This window comes from Salvelinus sp. IW2-2015, linkage group LG13, assembly GCF_002910315.2.
Source record: "Salvelinus sp. IW2-2015 linkage group LG13, ASM291031v2, whole genome shotgun sequence".
Classification (NCBI taxonomy): domain Eukaryota; kingdom Metazoa; phylum Chordata; class Actinopteri; order Salmoniformes; family Salmonidae; genus Salvelinus; species Salvelinus sp. IW2-2015.
Genome location: NC_036853.1, coordinates 39370972 through 39383762, shown reverse-complemented (window position 1 = coordinate 39383762; position 12791 = coordinate 39370972). Strand labels below are relative to the sequence as shown.

The following is a 12791-nucleotide window of genomic DNA, read 5'->3' as shown; positions in this document are numbered from 1 at the left end:
TTGCATTCTATTTTCCCATTTTAGTGCTGCTGCTCGCAATGTTGCATTCAAGATCCTGAGCCCAAAATTTGACTGAGCTTCTGTTTCAGCAAAGTCACCCACCTGGATTATTATCATTGTAAAGGCCTCATGAACTGAACTCCTACAATCTTAATGGTTTCTCTCTCATATGTTGGCATAATGATTGTTTTCTTTCTTAAAACCTTTCTAGGACACGCGTTCCGCTAGCGGAACCCCCCCCCCAACATTCCTCTGAAAAGGCAGCGCGTGAAATTAAAAAATATTTTTTAGAAATATCACACATTAACAAGTCCAATACAGCAAATGAAATGAAATATCAGCAAATTAAATATCACACATTAACAAGTCCAATACAGCAAATGAAAGATAAACATCTTGTTAATCTACCCATCGTGTCCGATTTTTAAAATGTTTTACAGCGAAAACACAACATATATTTATGTTAGCTCACCACCATATCCAAAAAACACACAGCCATTTTTCCCATAGCTTTCACAAAACCCAGAAATAGAGATAAAATGAATCACTAACCTTTGAACATCTTCATCAGATGACACTCATATGACATCATGTTACACAATACATTTATGTTTTGTTTGATAATGTGCATATTTATATCCACAAATCTCGGTTTACATTGGCGCCATGTTCAGAAATGCCTCCAAAATATCCAGAGTAATTACAGAGAGCTATGTCAAATAACAGAAACTCATCATAAACTTTGATGAAAGATACATGTTTTACATATAATTAAAGATACACTGGTTCTTAATGCAACCGCTGTGTCAGATTTAAAAAAAACTTTAGTAAAAAGCACACCATGCAATAATCTGAGACGGCGCTCAGATAGAAACAACATTTCTCCGCCATGTTGGAGTCAACAGAAATACGAAATTACATCATAAATATTCCATTACCTTTGATGATGTTTCATCAGAATGCAGTGCCAGGAATCCTAGTTCCACAATAAATCGTTGTTTTGTTCGATAATGTCCATTACTTATGTCGAATTAGCAACTTTAGCTAGCATGTGTAGTACACGTMTCCAAACACTTGCGCAAGTGAAWGCAAACGTCGGAKGAAAACTTCAAAAAGTTATATTACAAGTCGAATAAACTGGTCAAACTTAGTTGAGAATCAATCTTCAGGATGTTGTTATCATATATATCCAATAACATCCCAACCGGAGCATTTCTTCATGTCTGTAAAAGTAATGGCACACATTGYCATCCKATGTCTAGTGTGCGTGACCAGGAACTGGCAATCTGCCAGACCAGTGACTCAAATAGCTRCCATCCYGCCCCACATCACACTAGAGGCTTCATTCCACGTTCTACTGACTGTTGACATCTAGTGGAAGGCGTATGAAGTGCAAACAGATCCATAAATTACAGGGATTTGAATAGGCGATGACTTTCACATCGACCCTTTTCAGAATTTGCACTTCCTGTTTGGAAGTGTGCCTGCCATATGAGTTCTGTTATACTCACAGACGTAATTCAAATAGTTTTAGAAACTTCAGAGTGTTTTCTATCCAATAGTAATAATAATATGTATATATTATCATCTGGGATAGAGTAGGAGGCCGTTCAATTTGGGCACAAATTCAACCAAAAGTGAAAATGCTGCCCCCTATCCCTAAAAAGTTAACTTCTTGTGGCTGCAGGGGCAGTATTGAGTAGCTTGGATGAAAGGTGCACAGAGGTGCCCAGAATAAACGGCTTGCTCCTCAGTCATAGTTGCTAATATATGCATATTATTATTAGTATAGAAAACACTCTGACGTTTCTAAAACGGTTTGAATTATGTCTGTGAGTATAACAGAACTCATATGGCAGGCAAAAACCTGAGAAAACATCCAAACAGGAAGTGGAAATTCTGAGGCTGGTCGATTTTCAACCAAGATCCCATTGAAATCACAGTGAGATATGAATGAGTTTGCACTTCCTACGGCTTCCACTAGATGTCAACAGTCTGTAGAACTTTGTCTGATACCTATACTGTGAAGTGGGCCGAATGAGAGGAGAATTAGTCAGGTCTGCCATGACCTGACCATTCTTTGACCATGCGTGTTCACATGAGAGGGAGCTCTGTTCCATCGCTCATCTGAAGTCAATGTAATTCTCCGGTTGGAACGTTATTCAAGATTTATGTTAACAACGTTCTAAAGATTGATTCAATACATCGTTTGACATGTTTCTACTGACTGTTACGGAACTTTTGTACATTTCGTCAGCTTTTAGGGAACGCGCTTCGTGACTTTGGAATTGTTTACCAAACGCGCTAACAAAAGTAGCTAATTGGACATAAATAACGGACATTATCGAACAAATCAAGCATTTATTGTGGAACTAGGATTCCTGGGAGTGCATTTTGATGAAGATCATCAAAGGTAAGGGAATATTTATCATGTAATTTCTGGTTTCTGTTGACTCCAACATGGCGGCTAATTTGACTATTGTTCTGAGCGCCGTCTCAGATTATTGCATGGTTTGCTTTTTCCGTAAAGTTTTTTTGAAATCTGACACAGCGGTTGCATTTAGGAGAGGTATATCTATAATTCCATGTGTATATGCAAAATCACTGGATGTTTTTGGAACTAGTGAACGTAACACGCCAATGTAAACTCAGATTTTTTTTATATAAATATGAACTTTATCAAACAAAACATACATGTATTGTGTAACATGAAGTCCTATGAGTGTCATCTGATGAAGATCATCAAAGGTTAGTGATTCATTTTATCTCTATTTGTGCTTTTTGTGACTCCTATCTTTGGCTGGAAAAATGAATGTGTTTGTCTGTGATTTGGCGGTGACCTAACATAATCGTTTGTGGTGCTTTCGCTGAAAATCCTATTTGAAATCGAACACTTTGGAGGGATTAACAACAAGATTACCTTTAAAATGGTATAAGACACATGTATGTTTGAGGAATTTTAATTATGAGATTTGTTTGAATTTGGCGCCCTGCACTTTCACTGGCTATTGTCATATCGATCCCGTTACCGGGATTGCAGCCATAAGAAGTTTTAAGCTCCCCTGATGATGGGTGCTGCTCCCAGTGCTTTCTACATCAATGATGCTGCCACCGTTTTTCCGAGAGCCATTGTGGCTAAAGCCCACACCTACTTTGCTGGAGCAGCTGCTGATGTTCTGGAGGTAAAAACTGTTATTCAAAACCATTTAAAATGATTACAATTCAGAGGTTCCAAAACCCTCTTTTAACGATCTTTCTCAGATTGGAGTGAGAACCGAGGGAATCCAGGAGGATCTTATGAAAATTCCCAAGGCTCCTAAAAAGTCTTGACAGGATCACCAAGATGAAGCGTGTCATTAAGGATGTAAGTACCAAAGATCACTTAATAATCTCCCAAATGTATCTCCAAAGAATCAATGATTAGGTTTTTTAAATGAAGTTGATGACGTTTATCAGTCAGCTTTGCTCTACTAATCTATCCACAGCTGTCTGACTGGAGGTCCATGCCTTCAACCGAGCCCTTGGTCTCTGTGTATGTGAAGTTCTTTAGACAGGAAATTGCCTTAGGCAACATCAACAAGGCCATCATCGAACAGGTAATTCATGTATGTATTATACTCCTTTATACTACTTTATGATCAGGAAAGCTGGAAATTCTTAAACCTCTTCCACAGTTGACTTTCACAGTGGTCTTATGTCATCATAGCTAGGTAGATGGCCAATGTTTGTTTCTCTACAGCTTGCAACTGGACCTGCTGTTCAGGCAGAGGAACAGTTGTCCATGAGAGCACTGCTGTCTGGAGCTGCTTTTTATTATATTAAGCCCCTGCCGGCTGCCGAGGTGCATTGCATCTTCCCCACCGCTGTTGGTGTGCCCATGGAGCTCAGCTTCTATACTGCTGCAGAAGCCGTTGCAACTGTCAATGGTATGTGCTCACCAACAAGAATGTAATGAAGCAGTAATGCTGTTTTAATTCATCTTGGGTTTCATAGTCACATTGGCTATGTTTCTCCATTCCCATTTTCACAGTCCAAGCCACCATGTCTCCCAGCTCATGAAGACCAGGCTGCATCACATCCGGCCGTGATTGGGAGTCCCATAGGGCGGCATACAATTGGCCCAGCGTCCACCGGGTTTGTCCGGGGTAGGCCGTATTTGTAAATAGGAATTTGTTCTTAACTGACTCTCCTAGTTAAATAAAGGTTAAATATATWTTTTTAAAAGACAAACATTCAACTGCAGACCAAGTTTACACCAAGGTGCATACAATACCAGTCAAAAGTTTGGGCACACTTACTCATTCAAGGGTTTTTCTTTATTTTTACTATTTTCTACACTGTAGAATAATAGTGAAGACATAAAAACTATGAAATAACACATATGGAATCACCCAAAAAGTGTTAAACAAATCAAAATATATTTTATATTTGAGATTCTTCAAAGTAGCAACCCTGTGCCTTGATGACAGCTTTGCACAATCTTGATATTCTCTCAACAAGCTCCAATAGGTAGTCACCTGGAATGCATGTCAATTAACAGGTGTGCCTTGTTAATTCGTGGAATTTCTTTCCTTCTTAATACATTTGAGCCAATCAGTTGTGTTGTGACAAGGTGCGGTTGGTATAATGAAGATAGCCCTATTTGGTAAAAGACCAAGTCCATATTATGGCAAGAACAGCTCAAATAAGCAAAGAGAAACGATTGTCCATCATTACTTTAAGACATGAAGGTCAGTCAATACGGAACATTTCATTTCTGTTCAGACCATCGATCTCATTGCATCTGTGCGGTATGTAGCTTTTTCTAGAACAGGTAGTAAAATGGATTTACTAGCATTACAAATTCCATGGTTCTATTGACTGCATACATTTAAGCTGTAAAAATCACATTAACTTTTACTTGGTACTCATCCCGGATCCGGGAGCACCCCCCACAGTAAAAAAGCTGACTAGCATAGCCTAGCATAGCGTCACAAGTAAATACTAGCATCTAAATATCATTAAATCACAAGTCCAAGACACCAGATGAAAGATACAGATCTTGTGAATCCAGCCATCATTTCTGATTTTTAAAATGTTTTACAGGGAAGACACAATATGTAAATCTATTAGCTAACCACGTTAGCAAAAGACACCACTTTTTTTACTCCATCAGTAGCTATCACTAATTCGACTAAATAAAGATATATATAGCCACTAACCAAGAAACAACTTCATAAGATGACAGTCTGATAACATATTTATGGTATAGCATATGTTTTTTTTGAAAAATGTGCATATTTCAGGTATAAATCACAGTTCTACATTGCAGCTGCAATCTGAAATAGCGTTGGAAGCAGCCGGAATAATTACAGAGACCGACGTCAATTATCAAAATACTCATCCTAAAACATTTCTGAAAAATACACAGCATACAGCAATTGAAAGACACAGATCTTGTGAATCCAGACAATATTTCAGATTTTCTTAGTGTTTTACAGCGAAAACACAATATATCGTTATATTAGCATACCACATGAGCTAACATTACCCCAGCATTGAATCAAGGCAAAAGGGGCGATAACGTTATCGCCACCAAAATATATAKATTTTTTCACTAACCTTCTCAGAATTCTTCAGATGACAGTCCTGTAWCATCATATTACACAATGCATATAGAGTTTGTTCGAAAAWGTGCATATTTAGCATCACAAATCGTGGTTATGCAATGTAATCTGTCAAAACATGGCATGCATTCTGGRCKGCGCCATCTTGGAAAGGCACCTAAGTTTACGATTATTTATCGATTAGATTGACTAAAAAAATACAGGTTGGACAGCTAATGAAAGATGCATTGGTTATTAATGCAACCGCTGATTTAGATTTTTAAAATTTACCTTACTAGACATACATTYTGAGTTACAGCCAGACTAGTGCCMCAAAAAATGGCCGACAACTGCGTTTACATTTTTCCACATAAATACGGAATAAAATCATAAATAGCTCTTACTTTTGGACGAGCTTCCATCAGTATCTTGGGCAATGTGTCCTTTGTCCAAAATAATCGTTGCTTTGTTCTAAAACGACCTCTTCAACTTCGGAACTAGCAGCTAACGATAGCTACACGGCACACACATGTCCAAATCCTCAAACGCAATACTAAGGAAATTCCGAAAATAGCAATATACTCGCATAAACTGATATAAATCGGTTTCAAATAACTTCGTTATGATGTTTCTAACACCTATATCGAATTAAATCACAGACGGATATATCTTTGGTCAATAACGAGAGCTTTTGAGCATGCCATTCTGATGTCCTCTCTTGCGCCTTGGCGAGCGTCGAAAAGAAGGGACATCTCACTCCATTGCCTTTTATAAACTCTGAGAAACACGTAGAGACACCATTCCACTTCTCATTGGTTACTGACATCCAGGGGAAGGCGGTGCAGTTCATTTCGATCCATAGGGCACACACAGAGTTTTAAACTGATCCGAGATCAGAGACTATTTTTCAGACCTTTCGCATGTCCTGTCATGATTTTCGCTGTAGAAAGAGTTCTGGTTCACCCACAGACATAATTCAAACGGTTTTAGAAACTAGAGATTGTTTCTATCCAATAGTAATAATAATATGCATATTGTACGAGCCAAGAATTGAGTACGAGGCAGTTTAATTTGGAAATGTAAAAAAAAAAATAGTGCTAACAGCTCCCCCTATTGACAAAAGGTTAATGATTCCTGCCACCAAATATGTATCACAGCTGTCAAAGGAGATATTCACATCTAAAATTGCATCTTCTATGATTGGTAGTTTGGGAAGATGAATATTCTATTTTGACACTACTTTTCAGCAGCCATTTCTTCTTGTAGTTATGACCTCTAATCTCTTTCCCGTTTTGTCATTTTCAGTCAAGGTCATCTGAAATCACTTACAATGATATACCTTTCAACTTCATGCCCAAGAATGAATGTGTGCGAAATCCAAATTCTTCGGAATCAAGGCATGTGCTGAGATTGAATCTCACACGGAACCCAAACCGGCTGCACGCGTGTGCCATCGTGCGCTATTGTGCATACATTTATTTTGTCCCCCTACACCAAACACGATCACGACACGCAGGTTAAAATATCAAAACAAACTCTGAACCAATGACATTAATTTGGGGACAGGTCGAAAAGCATTAAACATGTATGGCAATTTAGCAAGTTAGCTTGCACTTGCTAGCTAATTTGTCCTATTTAGCTAGCTTGCTGTGGCTAGCTTATTTGTCCTGGGATATAAACATTGAGTTGTTATTTTACCTGAAATGCACAAGGTCTTCTACTCCGACAATTAATCCACACATAAAACGGCCAACCGAATAATTTCTAGTCATCTCCTCCTTCCAGGCTTTTTCATCTTTGAAATTATATGGTGATTGGTATCTACACTTTTACCACGACAACCGGCAAAACATTTAGTCTTTCAATCACCCACGTGGGTATAACCAATGAGGAGATGGCGCGTGGGTACCTGCTTCTATAAACCAATGAGGAGATGGGAGAGGCAGGACTTTCAGCGCGATCTGCGTCAGAAATAGAAAGGAGTTCCTTGGCATCGCAGACGCTCGTTGGCGCGCAAGCAGTGTGGGTGCAATAATTGAATAACATGGATTTCTACATTTATTTTGCGACGCTCGTGCACGCGACGTGTCCGGTCTGGTCAGCATGTCAGAGCGCTGCTTTCATCAGAAACTGTCCTCTCTATGCATGGATTGGGAAACACTCAGTCCTTGTTGATGTGTCACCAGGCAAGATATATTCATGATTTACATCCAATACACAACTATCAATACAATAAGAAAAAATTTAAATTATCTTAGAGAAGCAATTGTATCTATATTTCTTTGCGGGCAGCTTCTGGTCCAGTCATTGAGTGAGTGGAGATTGAAGTACAAATTGGGACCCAAGGCCACAGTAAAGATAATCAAAGCCAACACCATGACTGAAGAGAAAGAAGCTCCAGACAGAAAAACTGTCCTGGTGAAGCTCAATAAAATCCTGGTTCTTGGTCTGAAGAGAAGAATGGTAGCAGATCTTCCCCCAGTTCTAGCAGCCCTCGCTCCAGCAGTTGTCATTCCATCCGTTTCCCTCCAAATCCATCTCCTCATCTCCAGCTCCTCTATGTCCTGTACCTCCAAGTACAGCTCTTCCAGCTCCCGCATCTGAAGGGTGAGGCAGAACTTTCAAGCAGTTAACCTAAATGACTCTATTTTCACTGCTCTTCCTATTACAGGAGGAAGTAATTGACATGAAGTTTGTCAAGAACCACGTCCACCAGGTAATGTTTATATAGTGCACATACAATATGTGCAGCTATTATTGATGCTTGATGATATTAAACCTGAGTTGGTATACTTATTTTGCTTGCAGCATCCAATCTCTAAAGTAAGAACCTCCAGCAGAATCTACAAATGGGTAAAACTTCTATATCACAACTGGGGCTGTGTATAATTACTCTCCATTGCTGACAATGGGAGTGAGTACAATAATGAACTGTGTCTTTTCAGGCAAAATACACTGGCAATGCTGTTGCCCCAGCCGTGACCATCCACATCCGTGCAGTAAGAGCTGACAATGACGTGCAGGGATACCAGATTGCTGCTTACTTGGACAAAGCTACTTTTAGACTGCAAATCATCCTGTCTAACCTTGCTCCAAATGACAACTGGAGAATTTGTGCTGACAGTGTTCTTCCGAGCAACCACAAAGTTATGGTAAGACTAAAGGCCATGTCTCCAATGCCACTGTACTGTAATGTCACATTGCTTCAGTCTATACTGATTGAGGTCATAAAAAAAATAAACACATATTTTTTTTCTGTCTCAGGCTAAGTTTGCCTGGGGTGTAGAGTGCAAGGAATTTGAGACTGAAATCACATTCGAGACTGGTCTTGTGGGACCAGACCCTGCATTCCGTGTGAAGCTGACATGGGACAAACTTCCCCATGGCCTGAAGCACTACACAACGACATACAGTTACTCACTTCATTATAAAGACACAATTCAAGGCTTTACTTTGCGCTGGCATTTACTAAACTGTATGAAATAGTGCTCAACTAACTATTTATATTGCAAGTCAATACAATAAATGAAAATGCATTTGAAATGTTTCAGGTTGGTTGAGTACCTCCCTAGTGCTTCTCTATGCAGGAATGAGCCAGGCAAGCGCCAAGAACAGTGTTAAGCAAATCAAATTGACTGTGGCTGTTGCCTCCGAGAGAACTCTGATTGTCATTCTGAAAACACCGAAGGTCAGTAGTCTTAGGCCTACTTTTTTTTTTTACTGAAGTTCATTCTTTTCTCTTCGGTCTCTGATATAAATATACAATTATTGCAGAAGACAGTGTGCGAACAGGCCATGGCTCTCCCCATTGCTCTGCCCATTGGCGCTACCGCTAAAGAGCTGAATGTCACTGACCAGATCTACTACATGTTTTCCAAAGCCAGCGCAGGTGAGAAGAGACAAATATAATTGTTACAAAAAKAAATGTGCAAACTCTGTAATGAATGGTGTTGTGATTCTTAATTTTCTTGACTCCAGCTGAATGCTGCATGGTCAGAGGCACACTGACCACATTCAACAACAGGAGGTACAAAAACGAGATGCCCCTCTCTTGCTACCAAGTTTTGGCTCAGGATTGCACCACAGAGCTGAAATTCATGGTTCTGCTGAAGAAGGATAACCTTCATGAACAAAACCACATCAATGTGAAAATCTCTGACATGTGAGTACAGCAAATATACAGTGTTCTTTTTGTTTACAATTGCCCGAAATACTGTGGAGCATAAAAAAATGCTAAGCCATAGCAGTGCATTTTGAAACGCTGACTCATCTTTGGCAGACAGTTGAGATGCATTGTACATTTTCTGAGCTTCATTTGGAATTGTATTCCTTTTTACAATTGATTACAATTATTCCAGTGATACTGACATGTACCCCAAGGACAATGACGAATTGGTGAATGTCAATGGAATGGAAGTTCCCATCAACAACCTCCCATACCAGCACGCCACAGGTTTCTTATTATGTCTAATACAATCAAAACCATCTATTTTCACATTAAATTAGTGTTGGAAGTTTTTCAATTCACTTCACAAAAACGCACAATGATTGTCCTCTTCTTGCTTGTAGGTTCCATCCAGATCAGACAGAAATCTCAGGGCCTGTCTCTCTATGCCCCTAGCGATGGTCTCCAGGAGGTTTACTTTGATAAGAACACATGGATGGTGATTATAAGTTTAAACTCACGCGTTCTTCCACTGGACTTATTTACACACACACACATACATACACACAAATATATATATTGCTAAGAGTGTGCAAAGCTGTCATCAAGGCAAAGGGTGGCTACTTTGAAGAATCTCAAATATGTAATATATTTTGATTTGTTTAACACTTCTTTGGTTACTACATGATTTCATATGTGTTATTTAATAGTTTTGATGTCTTCACTATTATTCTACAATGTAGAAAAAAGTCAAAATAAAGAAAAACTTTTGAATGAGTAGGTGTGTCCAAACTTTTGACTGGTAATGTATATACACTACCGTTCAAAAGTTTGGGGTCACTTAGAAATGTCCTTGTTGTTGAAAGAAAATAATTTTTGTCCATTAAAATAACATCAAATTGATCAGAAATACCAGTCTCAAAACACCAGTCTCAACGTCATCAGTGAAGAGGCGACTTCAGGATGCTGGCCTTTCATGGAATATCTACGCCTATGTAGATATTCATTTTTATTTTATTTTTTTTTATCAGCCGTTTAACCAGCTACAATAGTCATTTACAACATTAACAATGTCTACACTGTATTTCTGATCAATTTGATATTATTGTAATGGACAAGAAATATGCTTTTCTTTTTTTTTTAAAGAACATTTCTAAGTGACCCCAAACTTTTGAACAGTAGTGAATATACAGTTGAAGTCAGAAGTTTACATACACCTTCGCCAAATACGTTTAAACTCAGTTTTTCACAATTCCTGACATTTAATCCTAATAAAAATTTCCTTAGGTCAGTTAGGTTGTCTTAGGTCAGTTAGGATCACCACTTTATTTTAAGAATGTGAAATGTCAGAATAATAGTAGAGAATGATTTAGTTCAGCTTTTATTTCTTTCATCACATTCCCACTGGGTCAGAAGTTTAGATACACTCAATCAGTATAAAGTCAACGCTACCACAAACTGGTTAACTTGGGTCAAATGTTTAGGCCTCCTTGCTCGCACACGCTTTTTCAATTCTGCCCACAAATGTTCTATAGGATTGAGGTCAGGGCTTTGTGATGGCCACTCCAATACCTTGACTTTGTTGTTCTAGAGCCATTTTGCCACAACTTTGGAAGTATGCCTGGGGTCATTGTCCATTTGGAAGACCCATTTACGACCAAGCTTTAACTTCCTGACAGATGTCCTGAGATGTTGCTTCAATATATCCACATCATTTTCCTGCCTCATGATGCCATCTATTTTGTGAAGTGCACAAGTCCCTCCTGCAGCAAAGCACCCCCACAACATGATGCTGCCACCCCCGTGCTTCAAGATTGGCATGGTGTTCTTCGGCTTGCAAGTCTCCCCCTTTTTCCTCCAAACATATCGATGGTCATTATGGCAAAACAGTTATATTTTTGTTTCATCAGACCAGAGGACATTTCTCTAAAAAGTACGATCTTTGTCCCCATGTGCAGTTGCAAACCGTAGTCTGGCTTTTTTATGGCAGTTTTGGAGAAGTGGCTTCTTCCTTGCTGAGCGGCCTTTCAGGTTATGTCGATATAGGACTCGTTTTACTGTGAATATAGATACTTTTGTACCTGTTTTCTCCAGCATCTTCACAAGGTCCTTTGCTGTTGTTCTGGGATTGATTTGAACTTTTTGCACCAAAGTACGTTCATCTCTAGGAAACAGAACGCGTCTCCTTCCTGAGCAGTATGACGGCTGGGTGGTCCCATGGTGTTTATACTTGCGTACTATTGTTTGTACAGATGAACGTGGTACCTTCAGGTGTTTGGAAATCGCTCCCAAGGATGAACCAGACTTGTGGAGGTCTACAATTTGTTTTCTGAGGTCTTGGCTAATTTCTTTTGATTTCCCATGATGTCAAGCAAAGAGGCACTTAGTTTGAAGGTAGGCCTTGAAATACATCCACAGGTACACCTCCAATTGACTCAATTTATGTCAATTAACCTATCAGAAGCTTCTAAAGCCATGACATCATTTTCTGGAATTTTGGTCTGATAAAGGCACAGTCAACTTAGTGTATGTAAGCTTCTAACCCATTGGAATTGTGATGCAGTGAATTATAATTGAAATAATCAATCTGTAAACAATTATTTGAAAAATTACTTGTGTCATGCACAAAGTAGATGTCCTAACTGACTTGCCAAAACTATAGTTTGTTAATTGTTAACAAGAAATTTGTGGAGTGGTGGAAAAACGAGTTTCAATGACTCCAACCTAAGTGTATGTAAACTTCCGACTTCAACTGTACATATGAATTTTTTAAAACAGTATGTAAACATTATTGAAGTGACCAGTTTTCCATGACTATGTACATAGGGCAGCAACCTCTAAGGTGCATGGCAAAGTAACCAGGTTGTAGCTGGCTAGTGACAGTGACTAAAGTTCTGGGCAGGGTACAGGTCCGAGGCCGGCTAGTGGTGACTATTTAACAGTCTGATGGCCTTGAGATAGAAGATGAAATAGAACTGCACCACCCTCTGGAGAGCCCTGCAGTTGCGGATGGTGCAGTTACCATACCTGGCGGTGAAACA

At 39.1% G+C, this 12791-nt stretch overlaps 1 pseudogene; it reads left to right on the top strand.

Annotated features, from left to right (window-relative positions):
• Window positions 1-12591, top strand: part of LOC111971244 (vitellogenin-like) — a 28140-nt pseudogene extending 15549 nt beyond the window's left edge.
• Window positions 12592-12791: the final 200 nt, after the last annotated feature.